Source organism: Poecilia latipinna, unplaced genomic scaffold, assembly GCF_001443285.1.
Source record: "Poecilia latipinna isolate Pla-1442-1.1 unplaced genomic scaffold, P_latipinna-1.0 Scaffold0, whole genome shotgun sequence".
NCBI classification, from domain to species: Eukaryota; Metazoa; Chordata; class Actinopteri; order Cyprinodontiformes; family Poeciliidae; genus Poecilia; species Poecilia latipinna.
In genome coordinates, this window is record NW_015112616.1 from 759,816 (window position 1) to 779,486 (window position 19,671).

General features: G+C 39.3%; 1 protein-coding gene across 6 annotated transcripts in view; it reads right to left on the reverse strand.

Moving 5' to 3' along the window:
• mid2 (midline 2) overlaps positions 1-19,671 on the reverse strand; it is a 170,802-nt gene that overhangs the window by 102,623 nt on the left and 48,508 nt on the right. For 2 of the 6 annotated variants that reach the window (XM_015029552.1, XM_015029148.1), the window contains exon 1: positions 4,242-4,632. The exons of 3 other annotated variants lie outside the window; for them this stretch is intronic. The gene's annotated coding sequence lies outside the window, so the exon portion shown is untranslated. Of the gene's footprint in view, positions 1-3,984; positions 4,181-4,241; positions 4,633-19,671 lie in introns of those variants that run through there. One more of the 6 variants, XM_015029304.1, reaches the window with a different exon arrangement.

The window sequence follows — 19,671 nt, forward strand, 5'->3', positions numbered from 1 at the left end:
ATCCCAATTTTTCTGATTTTATATTCCATATATATGTGTATAAAGAATAACAGAAAGGTGGGGGAAAAAAAAAAAAAAAAAAACAGTCAAAAGTTTTTAACAGACCCGAGCCACCTGACTGAGATGATTTAGTAGACCTGCTGAGAAGAATTAGTGGAATTTCTCCCTTTCTAGATTTGTTGCACAAAACTGGAATAATGTCACTAATAGCAAGGCGTGGAGCAGAGGGCAATGATTTAAAACCACAAGGAGTTTGAATGCATAACCTCTACTGGTATGTACCTTGACTGCATAAAACTGTCCGCCCACACAGATTAACTGTATTTGGGTCCCAGTTGCTCCTGCCGTGATGTTCGGATATTATGTTCTTGTAAAGATATTACTGGAAGCTACCAGAATGGCCACCTGAAAGTTTCCTCAATGTAAAGGGGAAGACTTTCGGGGGAAGGACGTTTTAATGTCAGATGGAATTAGACATCAGACTCACGTTATACCTGAAATCAAGATGAAAAAAGGTCTTGTCAGAGAAAAGGTGGCCTAACTTGAATTAATTAATGTAGAAGACAGGATTTTCCTTCAGATTTAGTGTGCAAGGGCATTTGAGGACATAATTATGTGTGAAAAAGACAACTTGATTTACGATCTGACAGAAACCTGAAGACAGAATGCCAAACTACGATACATGCCATAAATTATTTAACAGAACAAAGAGGGAAATCAGAGATATTTTTGACAGCCGACACTGTGAAGAGTAAGGACGTACTGCTTTGAAACTGACTTTTCACTATCTCATTATTTTCTGATCCTTTGTTATAGAAATGCACAAAGATGTCCACTGGGTACAGGCATCGCCCTATCTTTTGTTTGACTGACTATGACCAATAATCAGCTGCCCTCTCTCTTGAAAATCTGATCTTTGTTCAGTGAGCACATAAAATGTAAGAGCTGGCAGACTATGATGAACAGAAACACTTTTCACTCAGTTACTGAGAGAAGAAGACTAATAATAAAAAAGACTTGTTAAATGGAAATTATATTTTGTACCACACGTTGAGACGTGAGTCAATCAGACCAAGAGAAATCAAGAGGGAAATAGACGTCCAGCAGATAACAGGAAGGTTGAACGTAAAGTTTAATTGTACTGTTTCATACTTTTGAGGTTCTAAGCTATGCTTGTCATTGCAGAAGTTCAATTTTGAAATGATGGGAGCCTACTGGAAATCTGATCCATAAGCTGCTACTTTCTCCTAAGACGTTCACACGGGAGTTTTGTTTTAACAATAAACACCATAGATTAAGGTAAACAGATTTATGTGATCCAAATATGTCAACACCAAAACAATCTGCTTTGAGTTTTTCAAAAGCAGAATTTAGTGACAGATCAGGACAAGAAGATTATATAACATTTCGAAAGATTTTCTTTTAATTTTGTAGATTCGAGATCTTAAAGAGAACCATGAACAAACTCACTAGGTCATGATTCACTTTTTATTCTGAGTGATTATATGAGCATTAATGTACAGAAGGAAAAACCAAATTGGTTGTTTTTAAAACTATTGCAATTCTATAGAGAAAAGCGTGACTACACCTTGGGGCTCTAACAGGAAACAACACCCACTTTTCCTTGGGGTAAAGAGAGAGATGGATAGAATGAGACAGGGGAGAGGAAGGGAGGAGGAGCGGAAAGGGACCACAGGAAACAAGCCTATAGATAGAAAGACGGTCAGCAAAGCGAATGTATGGCATTTGAAGGTTTAAGCAGCAGCTTGGAGCATTGATTCTGCTCTTGTCTCTTTGAGATGGGAGCATCCATGAGTGTGCTGATGTGTAATCAGTCTGATGAGACGTGTTGTGTAATGGTACAAGACAGTAAGCTTCCAGACCTTCAGAAAAGCAGAAGTAGGGAAAGTACTTAAGCTGGTATAGAAATGCACTGACAGAGATTTTCCCAGCCGATACCAAAACTCAGGTTTTACACTGCAATCTGACACGCCAGTTCTGATTTAAATTTAATCTGATTTTTTTTTTTATCTCAAGGACTAAACATGCATCAGGTTCTTTGACAGAGGTAGAGTTAACACCGACCATAGAGGATCGAGCCAATCTCTGGTTGACTGATTGTGGTGCATCTCTGTCCCAGTGTACTGACAAAGCATACACTAAGGATGACTGGGTTTGTATCTTAGTTCATCTTTAGCACATAGTGCTCAAACAGTTGCCACAGACGCAGTGGGAAAGAGAAAATGGATGAGTTATTGATTCAGACAAAGGTGGCTGCCAACGAAAAGCCAGACATTTTACAAGGCCAACATTATCAAATAACATGAGAGGTTAATGCTTCCCACCGTGCAACACATACAAAGGGACTCAAAGCAGCATGAACAGCAATCGTGCTCCCTCACACCGTCAGCTGAGCTCAGCAGGATTAGCAGAGCTCAGCTGAGTTTTATGTTTGGCATTCAGCACAAGCCACAGATAAATTATAGGTGACACCTCGACACCTCTCTGACAACTTTGTGCATTTTATCACAATTTGACACAGCCTTAATTTTGGGGAAGCATAGCTCACTTCACTGTTGCAGAGAAGGTATTGCAGAAGTTTTCTTATCTCTATAACCCCTTTTGTAGTTTATCAAGAGTACTAAAATAAAATTAAATGTGTTTCTTTTTTAGTATTTTGTGTGATAGCCCAATGTAAATTAGTATATAATTGCAAAATGGGAAAAAAAAAAAAATATATATATATATATATATATATGGTCTGCAAGTGTTGTGTACATATAATAATGGTAACTCAGGATGAGCTGCAAAAACCCACATCTCATTGGGAGAATCAGTAAATACAGTAAGTACAGTTCTTTATAGACTGGCAAGAAGAAAGTCATTGCTGATAAAAGCAAGTCATGTTGCAGTTTGTCACGTAGGGAACAACAAACAGGTAAATAAAGATGCTCTGGCCAGATGTGTACTATAAAACATTATGTGGCAGAAAATTAACTCTACACACGAGCCTTACCTCGCCATCTCCGTCCTAATCCAACAGCAGCAGCATCATGCTGTGGAGATGCTTTTCTACAACAATTGAAGTTAAGCAGAGTTGGTGGGAAGATTGTTAAAATTGAATACATGGTAATTCTGGGAGAAAACATGTTAGAGATGCCAAAAAGATGGGCGGAGGTTCACTTTCCTGCAGGACAATGACTCCAAATGTTCAGCCATGGCCCAGTCAAAGTCCAGAACTAAATCTAACTGAGAATCTGTGTTGTTTTCTATGCAGCCTGGCTGAACGTCTGCAAAGAAGGAGCAAAATATCTGTCTGCAGCCTACTCAAGACACGCAGAGCATGTAAAACAACACTCCAAAAAAAAAAAAAAAAACGTGTCACTCTAATTGAAGCAAAAGGAAGTTCTCACAAAGAACTTCTCAATCATGCAGTGCTTTGTGTTGCTCTATCCCATGAAATGTAAATAAAATCAACTGAAGTTGTGGTTGTAACTTGTAACAAACTGGGAAGAACGTTAAGGGAAATGAAAACTTTTGCAAACCACTTTAGATTTGACTTATAGAATCAGGGGTCTGTGTTAATTATTTTTGGTTTAGCAACTCAGAAAAAAAACAAAAAAAACAAAACATGTGTTAAATCATATATTAGAACATGGATGACAGTAATACAGTTGTAGTATGTTGGCATTTAAGAAGCAAACAGCCGGCGCATGAATTTTCATTGAGATGTAAGAACCCCGACAAAAAAAGACCAGCTGTCAACAGTTCAGCCACTGGATCCTGACCGGCTTTTATGCGTCTTTTTATGTCACTCTCATCACCAAAATGAGTGGGATCCGACAACTCCGTTGCGCACTTTGATAAACTATTACATAATCAGCAAGCATCTCAATTTAAATGCCATTATTTTCAATTATCTTCTAAAATAAAAGGGGAAACAATCAGTCTTTTAAGTTCCATCAGTAATTACCAGCAGCCTACCTCAGACATGATCATACGCTTTCGACTTCAGTCCACTCACGAGAAAATCATAAAGCCAGACGCGTCAAGTTAAAGAAAAAAACATAAAAAAAATCCCCGCTGACAGTGGGAAAAAATAACCACCGGCTCCCGTTTCTATTCCCGGGCGTCTCTCCGCCTGCGTGTGTGAGAGCGCAGCCAGAGAGCTGAGCCTCACTTCACACCAAGACCGAGTCAGACACCTCCAAGGGACGAGGGGAGGGGTTTCAGACACCTACCAGCTTTACGTGCCCGACGCTCTGTTCCTGTGACATCTTGGAAGTATCCCGAAATGATGTAGGGGAGAAAAAATAAATAAGAAAATACAGAACTCGGTTAAAGAGCTAGTCTGAGTACTGCAAATGACTCATTTCCTTCTGTTGGAGACCCCGCGTAAAGAACTCCAAAACGACAGCCCCCGGAGCGCTCCGTCTGTCGGCCAGACTCAGAGCAAGTCAGCTGCGCCGCTCCGCCGGCGAAAGCTCCCAGGCAAAGCGAAATGTTCAACTTTGGAAAAAACGAGAGAGGGAAAGAGAGCAAGAGGAGGAAGGGAGGGAGGCGGACAATCACAGGAAAAGCGGCTCCTCCTACCCTCTCAATACAAAACGCAGAAGCAAGCAGACACAAGGTTTCAGCGCGCCCCGCCTGAACTGCGGAGCACAAAGTGTTAACGCCTAGTTAACTCACTGAATGTGTGCTTCAGCAGCAGACTGCAGGTCACACTTTGAAGCGGATGTATTTAAAGAATTTCGAGGAGTCAGACAGTGAGGTCACACAGGGTTAATTCACCTTCATGGAGCCGTTTTCCACTAAGGATGACAAATGTGGCCACGTTTTCTTTTTTCCACTTTCTTATTTTGGAAAATGATGTAACCCTGAGCAATAAATGCAGATTCGTAATTAAACATCATAGACTTTTCATTATTATCATTTAGTAAAGCAGGAAACTAGAGAAATTAGGGCCTTAAATCCTAAATGGCCCGGGGACATCAGTTAAAATATTCATAGATCTAGACTTAAGCAGATATTTCATAATAACAGCTCTATAATGCTTTAATTCTATCAACCATCCTTGTGATGTGGGAGGGACAGGATGCATGGCATTTCTACATATAAAAATAAAATCAGAGAAATTTGTTGTGCATTTGTACACAGCCCCATTTACTGCGATGCCCCTGAATGAAATCCAGTTGCCACCAGGAGTCACCTAATTAGTACAAAGAATCCAGCTGTGTGAAACAGTGTTCACATCTATAGCTGTTCTGTGAGGGTCTCAGAGGTTTGCTGGAGAACATCAGTAAACAAAGAGCATCATGAAGACCGAGCAACACAGCCGACAGGTCAGGGGTGAAGGGCTGAAAATGTTTAAAGCACATAAAACAAAATCCCAGTCTGTGAACATCTTACAGAGGATTGTACAGTCCATTTTCTGAAAATGGAAGGAGTATTGAACAACACAGAGGCAAAACTGTTTCCATAAACTGACAGTGGAATTAGTAAAACAACAAAAATGCATGTGGTTACTCTGGAGAAGCTGGGTGGTTCGACTGAAATGTTTCCAGAAGAAAGTTTTTGTTGAAGGGAAGCCATGAGATGGCCCACTTAGCAGTGGTGGGTGCATCACGTTGGCAGGACGCTTTACTTCAGCAGAGGAAGGGAAGCAGCTCTGAGTGGACAGGACGATGGAATTTGATATTCACGGATGCTTTCTATTTTATCTGGCTAAGCAAAACAGCAACAAAAAAATCTCACTGTTGGTCCTACAAAGCTGTGGCTCAGTGGGATGAAATACAATTGCAGGTCACACATTGAGCATTTTTAATTGCACAAAATTTTGAAAACCAGGTGTACCTTTCCATTCTCTTCATAGCTGTGTGCTACTTTGTATTGGTCCCATCACCAGACATTCAGTTTGTGTTTGACAGAACATGGAGAAAGTCCAGGAGGTACTTTTCACAAAGGACTATATCCCAGGGCTTTCTTTGAACTTTGTTCTTCTGATCAGCTGTCGATGTGTGTGCTGCCACTTGAACATGTGTGTGTTTAATTGGAAACAAAGCAGGGGCTAAGAGGCAGACTGGCCCGACAAGTTGCTGCCGTTTGCCTGTCGTGACCTGCACCTGTGCGACCTCTAACAGCTTGGCACGTATTTCTTTTTTGTGTGCGTCGTCTGATGCTTTGCTGGTGCTTTTGTGGTGAGGTCACCCTTTCAAAGATAAACACAGGCACAATATAATATACCTTCAATAGTGCAGACATCACTTATTGTTTTACCATGAACATAAAACTATTGTATTGAAAAATGTGTCAGAAAATTTGTCATGTACCAGTGTTTCAACAGCAGCAACATGAATAGAGCCATTGGTGCAAGGTCTGATTAATTAAGCAGTGTCACTTGCTGACTAGGACAAATGTTAGACTCAGATTTCTGCTTCTACAACACAACAGGGAGACTGTCGTGGGCTGAACAGTGCCAGACAAGGTGTGTTCTTACAAGCAGGTGTGTCTTCAGACTATCAACAAGATGTTACCATGCTAAGTGTCTGGGGGCCCGCTCACAACCTTTAAGTTCACAACCCTCCATGTTTCCCCATCTGTCTAACTTCAAAGTCACTGCAAACACATCTTTAAGGCAGTAAAACCTGCTTTTTTGTCCCTCACGTGCAAAACCTCGCTTGTGAACAATTAGCTTGAACAGTTATGCTATGAGTTGACCGTATCAGGTTATTTCTGTTTGCTTGGCTCTTTTGTCGCATATGCTAAAGAGCTGTAGTCGTGCTACCAGACAAACGGGTTGACAGGAACTTCAGTCCGATCAAATGATAAGAAAAGTTATGCACAGCTTGGTGAGTCAAAGAGACTGACTACCATTTCCACTCCAGCAGAAGATGAGCGACTTTAAGACTTTTATTGTGATAAAATACAGAGCTGAGACTGAACCTTATCTTGTTCTTCACCTTCCTACTTAAGCTGTCTTTGTAAGTGAAGTTATAAAAATAACATGCTGCACTGAGTACACAGTAAGACAGAGTTGCGAGTGAATATTGTGCCTATTCCCAGCAGGAGGTATTTTGAGTTTTAATAGGTCTTTTACCCTTTGAGCCTGGCTCATTGACTGTGCAAAACTAAGCCTGGATTCAGCCCGAGGCACTCACCAGTGCTGTCTTCACTTACTGACCACACGGACATCTGAGTTGTCTGAGCCAGGCAGTAAGCAGCACTGAGCAGGAGCTTTTAGCATCCGGCACTCTAAATGAACTCAGTGTTTTGTGGGTTGGCGAGCACTAATGTATGTTTACTCACCGTGCGTTCAAAGCATCTCCTTTCTTTACCGCAGCGATTGGTCACAGGATTGCTATTGACATTTTGTTTGAAGCCAGTTTCTTTTTTAATCTCTCTCTTTTTCATTCTGAGCCACTGAGACTCATTTCCAATTATGCCGTAACACCCGTGTGATTACAGCAACCATATTAGCAAATATACGGCTGATAGCAATGGATTGCAGTCTTGAGATTCCCACTAACAAAGAAACCTTTTGGCTTGGGCAGACTGGAAATGTATGTAGAGCAAGTTGGCAGATATTGTACCACTTCACTTGAGTCATGCTGAGCTTACTCATGGTAAATGATGAAGCAGAATAATTTGTCATCTTTAGGGATATAGCAATGCATCCAGTCTATGAGACAAAACGAGACATGATATTGGGCTTAAAAGAGCAATATCTTCAAAATGTTTGGCAACATTTTGAAGAAAACTACGACTACCAATGGTTTGCCTTAACAAATGAATAGTGTTTTAAAGAGTCTACAATTAGAGCAGAATAATGCATTCTACATTTGACCAGACTATATATGTAATTTGTGCTTGTCTAAGTTGGCCCTGAAGGTAAAAAGTAGTTAATATGACCTTTTTGTGTTACCACAATCTTAAAGTGGGCTTTAACCCATCTCTGTTCAGTCGAGAAAATCAAGTTCTGGTTTGACCAAAGTTGCAAGTTTAAACTGGGATCTCATGTAACTACCATCAAACGTAGCATTTTACATCCTTTACTTGTGAGTGCGTTCTTTTACTGGTTGAATGCCTAAAACAGAGAGACGTACATTAGCCTTTTTAGGTCATACTTACATGATCTACATGCATTTAATATGCTTCACAATCAACTGAATGATTGAAGGCAATGCACATTTTGCTCCTGATCCACCTCTGGAGGTAGTCATAAATTCATAATCACTATAAACTGTGAGGGTTAACATGAAATCACGGAACCACTGTCATTTATTACAAAGAATTATAATCCAAAAGGGTCTATTGTCATAACTCAGTTTTGCTATTAGTGATTAACAGCACAACAATTAGGAAATCCCACTGGTTTGTCAACTTGCTGCTAGAACGAGGATAACCCTTGTATGTCGAAATGGGGTCCAACCGACCCCACACACATAAAACTTGTATCATTTGCCATAGTCCTCTACGTTTGCCTTAGTCCTCGCATGCACAAGGGTTAAGTCAGGCAAAAATGAATACCCAAAATGCCGCCTCATAAAAATTTGTTTTTACTGCCGTTTTTGCTTCTAATACAGAATAACCAAGTGTTGTCAGTCAGCCCAATGACCAGGCTTTACTATCCAACAACAGGTTTTATGAGAGAAAATAAAGAATTTCTCACTTTCTTACATCAGAGTGGAGTCTCAAACATAAGCATAGGCGTCAAGATTAATAGAAGTAGTAACCTTCTTCCCGGAGGTTTTAATACAAGCTTCCACTGATACTGCGGTTACATAGTGCAAATCAAGTCTTCATGTCTTGATGTCAAGTCTTGTGACATCTTATTAATAAGATCTATATCGATGATCACCAGACCTGGAATGATACTTACGCAAAGTTGCGCAGTACTGTTTGAGCTGCGATGGACCACTTTCCAAGTTTTACTGCAATATTCACATTTACTGACAAATCTTATAACTTATACATGAGGCACATATTTCCATCATGCACAAGTGACAGCAAGGAGGGTGTGTGTGTGTGTGTGTGTGCGTTAATGTTCAGTCTCTTGTCCATCAACAATAATAACTGTGTGCAGAGGAGAAGGAGGAACTGAACCAACAACCAACTGACTAATGAAACATTTCCAATCAACAGCAGAAGTGAATGTATGGCCATGATATCTGCACAAGTTCACAGAAGCAGCTCATGTTTGATGGTATTTATATAAAAGAGGCTCTTTCAGCTAACACTGGCATTAGGAAAAGAGTGATGAATTCATATGAAGGACGAAGGGTAAGTGACAGAATGAGGACAAGCTGAAGGAGTGAGGCTGCTGTTGACAGTAAAGCCGTTGGACGACGGAGACTTGGCCTCGCCATTGTGGTGCTGTGGCCCAGGCATCGGGGCAAAGCACATATCAAATTACCATCAGCTTAACAACACTTCTCTGAGTGTGTGTGTGTGTGTGGGTGCGTGTGCGTGTGTGTGTGTGAGTGCGTGTGCAAGCTCATCACATACACAAACACACAGAGAAAACAAAAACAAAAACGTTCATGGACGTCAACATGCATGCGTCCATGAAAAATGACCAGTACCATCAAACAGCGCGAGTCCAGAGGATGTGCATCAGCTCCTCTCTTTCCTCTTTCCTCTCCCAAAGCCCACAGCTCATCAGAGACTCATTGTACTCGTCTGTGTGTGTGCTGCAAAATGAGGTGATCAAAAAAAAAAAAAAAAAAACTCCTCTGTTTGTGTTTGAGCACTGAAATCTTTAGGAGCCGAAACCATAAAGCAGGTGTCTACATTTTTTATGTATGCCTCTGATTTTTCTACTATGGAGAATAAATAAATAGAAAACTCACTAACTGTAAGGCTGATTTCTACTTCGCTGCTATACCCTCAGTCTTAGTCCTAAACCCTACAGGTTGTGTCCCAAATCTTCCTGTAGAGAAGGGAAATGGATATTTAACTCTACTTCTCTGCAGTCTAATTGTGGTGGCTTACAAATGCTTTGGAGGCATTTGACCATCCAAAGTTTTGCATTACACTTGGAGTTATAAGCCTCAGATTCACCTGCTGGGCCACAGACACACTTCTGTGAATGTCTTCCATGGCCTCCCACTCTGTGGGTGAGTTGCTGTGATTCCCATTCTTTCTACTTTAATACAGTAGCACTAACTGCACTTATAGCACAGTTGGAATCCTGTCATTATACCATGCTGGAGTTTTATTTTATACTCATGAGGCTATTGAAGTGTCTAAAACATCTGAATGCATTGGTCTGGAAGCATGACACTTTTTGGTAGTGTAGTGGAAATTTAACACCTCATATCTGTTTACTTTGATGTGAAACGCCACAGTGAACATTTTAATCGATTTCTGTTGCTAACAGAGGCATCAGCATTCTAACAACGACAGATTTGTGATCCCATATTGAATTAAAAGGGGTATCTTTGCACCTTCTTATTTGCTATATGAAATCGTGAAACTATAAACAGATCAATAAAAACTGAGAACGCGTATAAAACGAGTAGCTAAAAACAGATTTCCATTAGTCTCGCTAAGTCTCACCAACAAAGGCTGCAAATACTTTGTTTGCAATGCCATCAAAGCAGAAAATACACATGTAGAAATCTCTTCAAGTGAAAACGAGGAGTTTTTGAATGATGGCAGTCTGACATTAATGGTACAGATAGAGGAGGATTCATCCACAGAACACAATAATGAACTGCACAGATTGCAGCCTGTGGTTTTGTGCGCTGTACTGTTGTTAGAAAGTTGGAAAGGTTGCAGTTAATGAACACAGACATACAGCCTCGAGTAGAAAAGCTGAATCCATAAATTTTTGCATACTCTCGCACTTACTCTAGCATGCACATCAAATAGATTTAGACAGATTTAGATTAGAGCCGCAGTGGGGACAGGGTCAGGTCTGATTGATACAGAAAGATTAGATGTGATCCGGCAGAGAATTAAGACCAAGAGTCTGGAGTCTGATCAAAAAAAAATCTATGTTCAATGAATGGCAACAGCTGCGTGAACACGTGTTGTCAGCAGAGACAGTGCCTCGACTTTCTTATCACAGTTGCGTTGCCTTCTTCACCCTTTGGCTCAACACCAAGACAGCGTGGAGCCGAAAAAGACAGACTACTTGTGGAGATATACAGCAAACTCTGAGGACTGATGGCTGCTGCTGCCAATGGAGAGAGAAAAACAAACCAACACATTCTTTACGGGGTCATTTGGATGGACATCCCACTGACCCATGCTCTGCGCTGTCGTTTGTCATTCGGCACAATAAAATAACAGACGACTCTGTACAGAAACATGCACAAAGGAAAAGGGAGAATAATTAGAGGCAAATTATGCTCTGATAAAAAGATCACATTTAGTGAATCAAAGGCTTCGTATCAATTTAAGAGAAACATTTTTGCTACCTCATTAGAGGGATTTAATAACATTGCATTCCTTCAAAAGACAAGATGTCAACAAGTTGCCTTGATGTCCCATTTCTAACAGAAGTAACATGCTTTGGTCACAATATCACTATGCAAAATATCACGTACTCCTGCAGACCAAATCGCATATCAATTCAGAGAAAATCTGCACAACTTTCTCCATTTAATTAATGTAATTTGAATATTGTGGTCATGTTAACTGTGTAGCATATGTTCAGTGATGGAGAATGCCAAAAGCAGCTCATTACATCTGAAGGGACATTGCTACGATAAGGCTACAAGACCATAGCTGCATAATTTAATGTTTTACAAACAATTTTTAAAATGAAGTCGCTCCTCAGGTTGGGTGTTGAAGTTAGCAACACAACACTTTCAGTACGAAGTGTTGTTTGCTTAATCGCTACATTGAAAAAAAAAAAAAAAAGAAATAAAATAATCAGGATGGATTTTAAAGGCTGGAAAGGCCAAACAAATTGTGGAGATTAAAACTGGGAGGTTGAACAGCTCATGTTTGACTTTGGAAGGAGAAATATTTCACTGCTGCAAATCTGTATTAGCCACTGAATTACTTTCTTTCAAACATAATTCGATCTAAGGCTAATATTAGTTATTAAACAAAAACTGACTTTAAACACTGCAAAAAAAGAAAATTGTCTAAAACCAGAAAAGTATCATAAATGATTGACAATTTGATACAACTAAAGAACTTTGCTAATCAGTAGTTTGTCTGAATTTAGGTTTAACGTGGCCCATTGAAGAATTTTGACCAAATCTCGAGCAAAGCATTTGGATCAATTAGCAGTTATGTTTTTTTTTAAGAACTGAATATCAGATGAAGAGAGATTTGATTTGAAACACGTATTATTGTACACGCGGAATAAAGAGGATGTGATTTTTGTCTGGGATGGCTGTCACAATTAGACACATTGTGCATTACAACGTATTCATGACATGGTATTTCTAAAAAAAAAAATCAGTTTTGCCAGACAAGGCACTGCTTTATGCAGCAATTTTGAGACATTTATATCTTCATCTGACAATCTCTCACTTTAATGTCCTCTGAGACTTTACACAAAACTTTAGAGTCAAACCTGATTTTAACATATTTCCAAAATGTCACATTCATTACCTTTACTTGATTAACTGTAGTAGTCAGCTGTCAAAAAATGTACAGTCATTCAGTAACACAATCAAATGGGTTTTTAGTTAACTATGAAACCGTGGCTTGATGTCACCAGACTGTTTCATTAAACTTCAGTTGTAGTTTTTATTTTCTTAATCGGTTTCCAACAAATTGCAGAAAATTGAATTATGTCTATTAACTAGACACATTTTCTCATTGTTTTCAGTGAACTGATACCACAAGAATAGTTGCTGGATTAATAATCTAAAATATATTTGTCTCTAAGAGTTCATTTTTTTTTCTCAAAGAATAAAAAGAGGAAAATGTGAGAAATATAAGAAATGCCACACAGTTATTTGTTTAGTAGCACAGAGGATGATAATTGCACATTGTCAGTGACAGACATAATTTATTCCTGAAAATATTTCATTAACGCAGACAGTCAGGAAATTCCACCAGAAATTAGAAAGTAAGACATTTTCTTCCTAATTGGAAATAATAATAAAAAAAATATATAATCTATCTGTAATAATTCCTGGTCAAAAAAAGCTACTATTAGTTGTTTCGGTTCTGCCAAAACAGTTCAAAAACATTCAAACTGTATTAGTCAGGCATTCTGGCCCATCTGAGCTCCTAACAGGTCTCTGTGTCCTGATTTGTGCAGCTGTTGTTGAACTTTCTCCAGAAAGTCTTTGAAAGACATGATGCTAAGTTCCACTCGGACGGCTTCTTTGTGGTCAGCGACAGATATGGTATATCATGCAGACTGTGTTGCTCACATTTCCCAGACATGGTGCATGTTGTTTATGATTACAGACATTTGAAATCATCCCTTATCTCAGTCACAGTGGATCAATATGGCCCCCGCTGCTGGGCGCATTTCATTTCTCCCACGGTATAAAACCTTACGCATCCTCTGAAAGATTGCCTGCTCAAACCGATAAGTCAGTACATTGGACTGGCTGTAGTCTCAATGACATTTTCTTTCTATTTGGATAGCTCCACCGGGCAAAATATAAGCCGGTTCTCAGACTGGTAAATCACAAGAAGGGCAGGAATCACTGAGGGTACTTTTGATCACAGATCACTGACATGATAATCAGTTTCTGCATATAGATCAGAGGCAATGGAGGGGAAATTAAAATCTCGCTGGTTTTACAGCATATGCTATTACTGATTACTGTTTAACAAAGCTTGCACATCCTGTTGCAGAAGCCAGGCCACTGAGGTGGGAGAGAGGGAGAGAGAGCGAGGGGAAGAGCGAAGACAGAAACAGCAAAAAGGAAGAGGAGGGATAAGGAGAAATATGGGTCAGACAGAGAAAGACAGTGAGAGCTCAATGTAAATGGGAACGTGTAAACATGTACAGGCTAATCTCATTATCCCCCCTCCATCCTCCTGGGCCTGTGATCAGATGCCCGATTAAAGCAGGAGATGAAAGAAGAGAGGCAGAGGACGGAGATGGAGGTAAGAGGGAGGGAAAGGAAAAAATAGGACGCCAGAGGTAGATGATAGTCAAATTGAGAGGAAATAAGTAGCATTTGAGAAACAATGTGCAAGAAAATTCAGTGTATAATACACGTTATCTGAGCAGTTCGTTTATGTGAGCAAAGGCACCGTAATGCACTGAAGAAGCAATGAGTTAAAATAAGCAAAAGCTTAAGCCTGCTGTAGAGATGGCATTACCTGCAGAAGGTAATGCCATCTCTAGATTACAGCTTAATATTTATAATCATAAACAGAAGGTATTGAAATTTATGCATGTAATTATATCATTCTTTAGATTGGAAGTTCAATAGGCTGCGAAATCTATAAGTAAAGTGATGCCAATAAATGAAAACTAAATAAGGCTCATTAATCTCCATTGGCTGAATGCATCTCTCATTTTTTACAGTCTCACATTTCCTGGTTTAGGAGCAAAAGGTTTATACATTTTACTTTTTTCTTAACCCTTCAACGGTGTTCTGCTTACGTGAACCAGGTTCCACGTTCACTAGATGAAAATCATGACAAGAAATTGAGTTTTTAGTTTGAGATTGGCTTGGCTTCGTTTTATGGTACTTCTGCAAGACCATGTCAAGCAACATATTGCTGAAAGCCCTCAATAGATCCATGTGTGCAGATATTAATAAAATTGTGTTCAGGTCAGCTGGACTCAAAGGCAATAAAAGTGTGGGAGTTGTAAGTGAGACCATGGCTTGGCAAAAGCAAAGCTAAATGGCTTGCTGTTGTGAGCTATAACTCTGTTTATAAGGATTTGTGTTACACAGATTGAAGATACCTAAAGGAAAAACAAATTTTAATGTATTTATTTGAATTACATGTGGTAGAAGCATAATTGTAAAGTGGAATCAATATGAGTCACCCTTTTCTTTTTTTCTGAATGAGAGAAGAGTGCGACATGTGACTGCTCTTTATGTGCACCTTTTAATAGTGAATCATCGTTTGGCCTTTATACATCTTTAAACAAGGATTTTTTATTTTTTATTTTTTTCCCCAGGTTCCCCTGTGCAAAGTGGCTTAAGCTCTGCTGGTTTGAATGGAGAGCTCCTGTGAACCTTACCACAAAATCTACACACGGGGCGAAGGATGAGTTTTGACTGCTGGAAGGAGAACCAGCTTCTGACAAGTTTTCTTCCAGTACTGCCTGTTATTTAGCTTCATCCATGTTCCTGTCAACTTCCCCTAGATTTCCTCAACATTCCCACGGCATGATGCTGCCATCGCCATGTTTCACAGTGGAAATGGTGTGTGCTATGATGGGTGGAAATTCCATATTGGCCTCATTTGACCGAAGCACCTTGCTACAGATGTTTACCATGCACTCTTCTGTTGACTAGATACTCATTATGAGTATGTGACTTCCTGATCATTTACACCAGATTATTTGAGAGTTTCAAAGTAAAGAGAACTGAGTACAAATGCTGGCTACACTTTTCTGACTTTCATTTATCAGAGAAATTAAACCACGTATGCTCCCCATTAGAAGCTGAAAAACACAAGAAAAATACATCTCAGAAAAATTGCACCTCCCTCAGGCAGCAGTTTGTTTATACCTATGGTACACACACTTTGCACGCTGCGAAAGAGAGGGAAAGCGTGAACTGGGCTAATGATCGCCGGCTTGAACGGATAGCTCTGCTTCTCTTTCTTTTCTCTCTCTTGAAGACGGCGACAGAGTTGGAGAAGATGCAACGCAGCAGCTGGTAGACAGATACGTTTTAGTTCTGACAGAAAGATGTTTCTTTTTAATAAGCAAGAAGCTGACAGCCAAATTAAACCAAGTTTTACAGGTAGTGCAGTGCCATTTCACACTTGACATATTTCCCGCTGCTGTTAGACCAGACAGCATGAAATAGGTACTAAAGGTGTAGTCATAACACTGCCTGTGGCTGCCTCTAATAGAGGACTGTTAACATGCTGTTACAATAACAGTGGCCACAGGAAATAAAAGCCACAATCCAGGTAATGGAAAAAAAAATACATATATCTTAAATAATTTTTCCTCTGGACTGCTCAACTTTTTTTCATTACGCTTTGAATTTCTGACTTTTATTCCCAAAAAAAAAAAAAAAAAAAAAAAAAAAATCCTTCATTGCCCAACCCATCTTAACCTTTTCTGTTCTGTCCTGATGATTCCGGTTTCTTGTCTTCACAGTTTTTCGTCACCTCATCTCAAGTCCCCCTCTCTGCTTCCACATCGCGTGTCCCATCCCCCCCTCTGCTCAGTCAGAGCAACAGCAGAGCTCTTCATCAGGCAGATGTCAGGCATCTGTCACAGTCCAGGCCAGTCTTGGCATGATTGATTTTTGGCCCACCTGCGTCTCTCGTAATGACCAACTGTCAGTTGTTTTACTGCCCACCCTCTCTATATTCTGCGGCTGCAGCATCTAGCAGTTAAATCTCTTAGCTCAGGCCTACAGCGCATTATTCCGCTTGTCTTCCAATAAAATTTATGTGGGTATAATGCAGAACCTTCCAGTCTCCTCTGTAATCTCTGCTGAGATTACCTTCGTGTATGGATGTTTCAGGGCAGCAAATAATTTTAAACAAGTGCACATTTCTTTTGTAATAAAGTTGTTCAAGGATTGGGGTCTACATGGAAAAAGATGCTGATATCTCAGTTTTTGAGGAGATTTTAAACCAGCTGAGAATCTGCAGCCTCAAAATGAAAAGACATGAAAGTACTGACATGATATGTTTCCTGAGTGGTAAGATTAGTTCATTTTCAGCTGAAAGATTTGTGCTTTTTATCGATTATGAAAAGGCAAAGTCAGAGCTTATCCCAAAACAACTAATAAACAGATGGAGACAGAATGCTTCATTGCACAAACATAAAGCATATTGACTGCAGCCACAGAAGGACAAACAAAAGATGATAAAGTTGTTGGGTTCATTAAGTCGTAGATCGAGATCATTTTTAATAATATTTATTTTCTAGTATTTTGTGTTGATGTCTTCTTGTATGCTCAAAAAAACAAACAAAACAAAAAAACAAATGTGACACGCATGCTTTGTTTATCTTTCATGACAGGGTTTTAATAGAGATGCATTGAGAAATCGACTGGCGATTTGATACGGCTGATCAGCCAGAATCCGTCGCAAATGTCGAAGTCCAATATGTATCCAATCAGTAAATGTACAATTAGTCTGCAAAAAAAGAGACTCAAATTAAATTGTTTTCTATATATAGACACTATATAAAACTATATAAAACACTAAGCCACTTAGCCATGAGATAAAAGGCTACTTAAAAAGAAAAAAATATTTCTAAACACATCAAGATGTCGAAAGCAATAATTACAGCAGATAGTGAGGAGAGTCACAAAGTTGCTGTCTGTTGCCAATTCAGGTTTTAAACCAAACCTTGCTGGATATCAATGGAACATATTTAAATCTAAAATGTTGGAAACCACTTGGAAATCTCAGACTGGAATTTAGGATTTACATTCTCTAGGGAACACACACACACACACACACACACTTCCATGCTTACTGTGTAACTTTGTTTTAAAGCATAAGCATTTTATCAGTCAGGGACTGCTGTGTCACAAACAAGGTATACCTCTGATCCTATTATAAATAACTACTGACAGCTCCTAGCCAGATATATGCATATATATTCTTCTCCATTCATAATAGTTCTTAAAGGTAAATCAGAATCACCTAAGATTGTTACATCATATGAACATCTTACAAAAACTGGAAAAGAGATGTAGACACGCATCTCTAGCTTAAATTTTATTATTCCTTGAAATGGCATCCTTTCCATTTCCAAGTTTTTCTTTCTAATTTGCTGCATCTGGAGCCTAAAGGGACATGTTTTATTTTTTTTTCTCTCAGTGAAAACATAAAAATAGATAAAAAAAAAATAAAACATTAAATATTAATGTTTTCTGTCTTCCATTGTTGTTGAACTATTATGGCATCCAAGCTGTTCTCTGTTTGCTACCCCCCAAAGACAACAGTAATGCTTCTGGGCTGTCTATGTGGGTAAAGATACAATGATTATGGGATGAAACATATCTGGGTTAAGACTTTTCTATGGTGCATGCGAGTTCTTGTCATCATATAAGTACTTCACAATTGCACAATGAGCTGTGATTTGTTTTGCTTCTTTCAGTCTTACTTATGTTCAGTTATCCTATAAAAACACTATAGCCCTCAAAAGCAATAAGAAAACTTCACTTGTTTCTGTGTATGATCCTCAAAATTTACAAGGATGTATAGGTTTACAAATATTAGTATCAGAGTACGTTAAAGTTATAAGAAATAGAGCGACGACGTTAATTTAGGGCTAACATGAGCTGTAACAGGGTGATCACGTTAACGCCTGCTTTGCAATGAATTGTGGCCTTTGTTCTACTTCCATTTCTAGTAACTTGAGAATCAGTCCATGTCAGCTTGATACGGGGTTATGTTCCAGGTGGAAGAAGGAATTTTTAAAAGAAAGCTTACTTACAAACAATTTCAAGCTTGAAACCACACGAGCACATTCATCCTGACATGACTGGACACTAAAAGTGGAGCCTTAAGGGAGAAAGTTTGATGGATTTTTTTTTTTAATTTATTTTCAGGGCATACAATGTTCTTTACCTGAACTCAGTCCTTTGCCTGAGTCCAAGACATCCGATGATATACCCATGCCAAGAACATGTCCAAAACCTCCTTCATGTCCCTCAGCGGCCGTCAGACTGAGTAAGAGGAGCTTCAAACTGGAGGCAGAGTGAATGAAGAGGCACGGCGTCTCCCTCAGCTGCGCTCACCTGGATGTCAAGCCTCTTTGATGAGATGCTGCTGTTCTGAGGCAAGATACAACTTTACATTTGAAGAAGGGGCAAGACTCCATTGTCTATTGCTGTTTGTGTCTTGCAGCCTTTACTCCAATCTTTGTCTTTCCCCCTTCATTCTCCTTCTCCTGCCCTGTTTTCATTCTATCTGCCTGACGTGGGCTAGAGGCTGTCCAAGGAGAGCCGAGATGCAGCAGAAGGCATCTTTGAAACAGAGATCTGGCAGCAAACCTTTCATTTATAGTGCTGCACCTGGCCAACGAAGGCTGCAGGGTAGATCTGCTGTCAGGAGGCATTTCACCAGAGATTGGACAAAAAAAAAACGTAGAGAAAGGAAATAAAAATGCAAAGAGCGAGAAAGCGAAAGGAGGGAAAAATAGTTTCTTCAGTATTAATAACCTATTTATACTTTCACTGAGCCCTTATAGGGAGACGTAAACAACGATAAATAAGAGACATCAGAGGAAAAAGAAGCAGAAAAGCAAAAAGTGGAGCAGAATGATCAAAGGACACATGTCTCAAAGTAGAATGAGGACTCTTGGAAACTCTCCAAGGCAAGAAACAAAAAACAAAAACAGAAACGTGTTGAGAAATTGGCTGATTAATTATCAGTTTAATAAAAGTATAATCCATACAGCATCAGTGAGCCACCAGGTAGAATAAGCAACAACACTCATCAGTGTGAACGTTGTAACTGAGGAAACATGTATAAAAACAAGCTATATATATATATATATATATATATATATATATATATATATATATATATATATATATATATATATATATATGTGTGTATATATATATAGTTACA